Here is a 5,506-nt window from a genome sequence, read left to right on the forward strand (position 1 = left end):
CGTCCCATCATTGAGATCGTGTCCCCCTTTTCAGGGATATGGTTTATGGCTTAGGCCTATCCCACGCACCCATAATCACGAGTTTACTGGGGAGTGGTGGAGTTTACGGTACAATAGCGACGCTTTCGGAATTCTAGCAAGTCATAAAATGTGAAAATAGTCACATCGGCCTCCTCTCGTGCGTTAGATCTCGCTCGCCATTCCTGTTCCCCTTTCTCCAAGCTCCAGCGCCCTAGTCCCTTCTTCTCCTCCCAAGCTTTCGAACCCACTCAACAGTCTGGCAATGGCCAACGCTAGTTCCAAGGGCAAGTGGGAGGTCTCCTCCGTCTTCGAAAAAGGCATCTTGGAGTTGAACAGTTGTGGCTACCTCCCGGAAAATGTAACCCACTGTGCACTGGAGGAGGACCAAGTTATCCCCACCCCATGTAGCGACCCGACTCAAGACGAGTCAAGCCTCTAGTGTTTCCGTACCATCCCAAGATCATGCTGGTACACACTCAGTACATAATGTATATATTCAAGAGTTCATTCACACAGCTTTATTAATCGAAATCTCATAAAGAGTACTTTATTACAATAAAGGATTACAATAAAGTGGTTGAAGGCCATCTCATGAGATATCTAACAAAGACTAGCGGAAGCATCAGGTAGACGAGTCCATCCGACTCCAGGGCATGTCGCTGAGCGTAGATCGTAGCCTCACTCCTGGTCGGAAAAGTACTCTGCAACATGATACATTGCAGTCGTGTAGGTCAGCATATTGAATATGCGGCAAGTCATCAAAGAGGAGAGTAAAATAATAATCAACTATCTCTACATGCATATTTGGCCGGTGGGGCTAAGTTTTGCATAAAGCCAGTTTTATCCTACAACAAGAGGGGCTGGAAGCAAAATATTACTACATTGTTTGTTGTTAACGAGATGGTTCCGCCAACCAATTCCCGTACCCAAATTGTTGTTAACACCCACATCATTACTAAGTTTTGCCGAGAGTTCAGGGGAATTTCAATGCCTTCGGCTCAAGTTGTCCATGACCGTGGACACGGCTAATCGATTAGGTTGGGCACTCTGCAGAGTTTTGCACATGTTCCCCACAAGATTTGATCGCCTCCGTGTTTGTCCTCGGACTTCAGGGTGTTTGAAGACCGGATGATCAAAACATGGTCTTTCAACGGGTCCTTCTGAATCCCTATCGGTGCCCATCCATTCCTACCGTTCTTCTACATCTGCTAGCACCGCCTGTCCAGAGTCGCCGCGTTGTCCAACCAAGCCGGAGCCCATAATGACTTGTGGCTGTGCAGGTAAGCCATGAGTCTTGAAGTCTCCGTCCGTCTCTTCGAGCCTGGGTGAAGCTTTCCGCAGGATGTCATGGCCGTCTCCAGCATCCCGGGCCATCCACTGGTTTCTCCAGGGAGCCAATCAACCGTCCTTCACCTAGAGTTGCATTGCGTCCGAGGTCTTGATAATCTTGTCTTAACCGGTCTTGATTATTTAGTCAATCCTCGCATCACTCATGTTATGCACTCAACCGAAAACCTATCTACTCAAGCATAGAAAATATGAAATTGTCGTCCCGGGGCCAAGTATCGGGGTTGTTGTGTGCCTACCACATGATACTACAACCTATACTAAAATTTCCAAGTACCTAGGCAGCATGCAATTGGGCAAAGAAAGGTGAAACTACCATGCATCGAAAACATAGGAAAATAGCATGATCAAAATGACTTGCCTTGATGATAGTTGTCTTGATCGAGCGCTTCTAAGTAACACGCCTCGCACTCCGGGTGACCTACTGATACAAACACAATACACACCATGAGCACTATAATCAAGCAACAAGTAAAAATATCATCACAAGTAAAATTTGCTAAGGTCTAAGTGAAAGAATTCAATACGCGTCACTAAGGCAGAAACTTGTTTCTGTTGAAAACCCCAGTAAAAATACTTTAAAAATTTTGAAACTTCTACCACAGTAATATATAATCACTAGGAAGCATTAGCAAAAATAATCAACTAAAAATCATTTTTTAAACTCCTGGAATAGGCAAAACAAGGTTTAAACTAAATATGATCTAATTCATATTTTAAAATTTCAAACATAGACAAATTATATGTTTTTAAAAAGTACAGCAAATTTGGAATCTACTGGAACAAGAATCAACATCATTGGACTTCGGGATCAAAAGCTATGGCAAAACAAAACTGAAACTCTGCTGTTTTTGGAACTAGACAGAAAAAGGAAACTAATTTCTAACAGACAGGGGGGTACACGTGGCGCTCTGTGAATGGCTGCGGGGGTGTGTGTTGCTAGCGTTAGGAGCAAACAGCCGAAATCTACAGAACCCGCTGGCTAAAAGTTAAGTGAAATAAAACCCGAGCGGTTTTCTTAGCTAAACCGAACAGGTATCTAGGAACTAATCTAACGCGTTCGTATTAGATCCAACGGTGCTGGAGAGAGATGGAGGTGCGCACTGGCGGTGATGACTCCGGCGAGGTCTTGACGGCGGCCGAAGATGGTGGAGGCGGCTCCGGTGCGTCCCGACGGCAGCCGAAAGCTTGGGGAGGCGGCGGTGAATGTCCCGCGTCAAGTGGCGGCGTCGGCGAGGCGAGGAGTGGCCGGAGGCGGCTGCCTCGGGTGCGGCCGAAGGTGGAGCTTGGGTGCTCGCCGGCGAGGTCTGCGGCAGGGGCTTGGGGGGAGGCGGTTCGGCGTGGTGGTGGGGAACGGGGTGCGGGCGAGGGCGGCGACTTTTATAGGCGGGGAGGGGGCTGGGGAAGGAAGGGGCACGGGATCGGAGGGGATCCCGGCGGTGGGGACTCAGGCTCAGGGTGGTGCTCTCTTTTGGAAGGGAGAGGAGGGAGATGACCGAGGGTGGGAGAGGTCGGCCAGGGGGGCCCATGCGGCAGTGAGAGGGGGGGGCGCTGGGGGTGCGGGCGGCCGATCCGAAAGGGATTCGGGTCCCGGGTCTTAGGGGATTCGGCCCACGACTATTAAGTCCCCAGGCGGTTTCCTTCTTTTTTTTTTAACTTTCCTAGTCAATCTCTTTCCGAAACAGAAAAATAGAAGTGAATAAAAAGGAAACAAATAAGATATTTAATATGGGGTATTATATACCAGAAAAATAAGAAAAATATCCTCTACTCGAATAACATTTTTCCAAAGCAAAAATAAAAACTTTAAAAAAATGTTTTTTTTTCAGAAATTCCCTAAATGCTTTATTTTCTTTTTGCAAATATTCTCACGATAAAAATTTGGTTTTCTTGGCTCCAAATATTTCAGAAATGCCCGCACTTTGGAGGGTCATTTTCCTCCGCTCTCTCTCTTGCGTGCAAGAGAGTATTTTCCCGGCATTTCTCGTGTGAGGAAAAAAAATAGAAATGCAAAAACAAAAGTCGAAGGAATTCAAATGCCAACTTTATTTCAATCGATATGCATAGATGCTTAGCTACAATGTAAAACATTCCCAATTAGGAAAATTGGGATGTTACAAACCTACCCACCTTAAGGTGAATCTCTCCCTCGAGATTCGGGTTGGCTAGAAAATAGGTGCGGGTGGTCTCGACGAAGATCCTCTTCTCGCTCCCAGGTGGCTTCTTCCTCGGTGTGGTGGCTCCACAACACCTTGCAGAACTTGATGATCTTGCTGCGGGTAACTCTGTTGGCAGTCTCGAGAATCCTGACGGGTTTCTCCTCATACGTCAGATCACTGTCAAGCTGTATGGCCTCTAGGGGCACTGTATCTCTCAACGGAACATCGACCATCTCAGCGTGGCATTTCTTCAACTGGGAAACATGGAAGACATCATGAACTCCGGACAATCCTTCCGGCAGTTCCAGTTTATATGCAACTTCGCCTCTATGTTCAAGAATTTTGTAGGGGCCAATGAAACGGGGTGCTAACTTTCCTTTCACACCGAATCTCTTGATTCCTCGAAGTGGAGACACCCGAAGATATGCTCGGTCTCCCACCTCGTACGTTACTTCCTTGCGTTTGCCGTCAGCATAACTCTTCTGCCTGGACTGAGCTATCTTGAGCCGGTCACGAATAAGCTTGACCTTCTCTTCAGAATCTCGGATAAGGTCGGGACCAAAAAGTTGTCGGTCTCCAACTCCATCGCACATCAACGGTGTTCTGCACCTCCTTCCGTATAGAGCTTCGAAAGGGGCCATCTTCAGACTGGTCTGGTAGCTGTTGTTGTATGAGAACTCGGCATAAGGCAAATTGTCATCCCAACTAAACCCGTAGTCTAGTGCGCAAGCTCTCAACATGTCCTCCAGAATCTGATTGACTCTCTCGGTCTGTCCATCTGTCTGTGGATGAAAAGCTGTACTGAACTCCAATCTCGTTCCCAAGGTTTCATGCAGTGGGTGCCAAAATTTGGATGTGTACTTAGTCCCTCTATCTGACACAATACTCTTCGGTACTCCGTGCAGACATACGATCCTGGTCATATATATCTTGGCCAGCTTGGCACTCGTGTAAGTAGTCTTCACAGGGATGAAGTGAGCTACCTTGGTCAAACGATCGACCACAACCCAAATAGAATCATAGCCCGAATGGGTCCTGGGTAATCCTGTGATGAAGTCCATACCAAGATTTTCCCATTTCCACTCGGGTATCGGCAGAGGTTGGAGCAAACCTGCTGGCTTCTGATGCTCGGCTTTTATTCGCTGACAAACATCGCATATTGCTACGAACTCGGCAATGTCTTTCTTCATTCCTGTCCACCAGAAACTTTCTCTCAGATCCAGATACATCTTGGTGTTGCCGGGGTGTATCGATTACGGGGAATCATGGGCCTCCTGAAGTATCAACTTCCTGAGTTCGGGATCATTGGGCACATAGATGCGATCCTCAAACCATAAAGTTCCGTGTTCATCCTCACGAAAACCTTTAGCCTTCCCGTCTTTCATTTTCTGCTTAATCTCAGCTATCTGCTTGTCTGATTTATCTGCCTCGCTGATCTTTTCGGTCAAGGTGGACTGAATTTCTAGTGTGGCAACAAATCCTCTTGGAACTATTTCCATTTTGAGCTTTCGGAGGTCATCGACTAACTCCTAGGGTAATCCTCCAGCTGTGAGCGTGTTCACATAACTCTTGCGGCTCAATGCATCGGCTACAACATTTGCCTTGCCTGGGTGATAATGCAATCTCATGTCATAGTCCTTGATCAACTCTATCCATCGCCTCTGTCTGAGGTTCAACTCCTTCTGCGTGAAGATGTATTTCAGGCTCTTGTGATCAGTGTAAACATCACAACTATTTCCGATCAGGAAATGTCTCCAGGTTTTGAGAGCGTGCACTACGGCTGCTAGTTCCAAGTCATGCGTGGCATAATTGAACTCATGAGGTCTGAGCTGTCTAGATGCATAGGCTACAACTTTACCTTCTTGCATGAGCACTCCTCCGAGTCCTTGACGAGAAGCGTCACAGTAAACCTGGAAATCCTTCCGAATGTTTGGCAATATCAGCACTGGGGCTGTAACAAGACGTTTCTTCAGCTCTTG

Source organism: Hordeum vulgare, chromosome 5H, assembly GCF_904849725.1.
Source record: "Hordeum vulgare subsp. vulgare chromosome 5H, MorexV3_pseudomolecules_assembly, whole genome shotgun sequence".
Lineage (NCBI taxonomy): Eukaryota > Viridiplantae > Streptophyta > Magnoliopsida > Poales > Poaceae > Hordeum > Hordeum vulgare.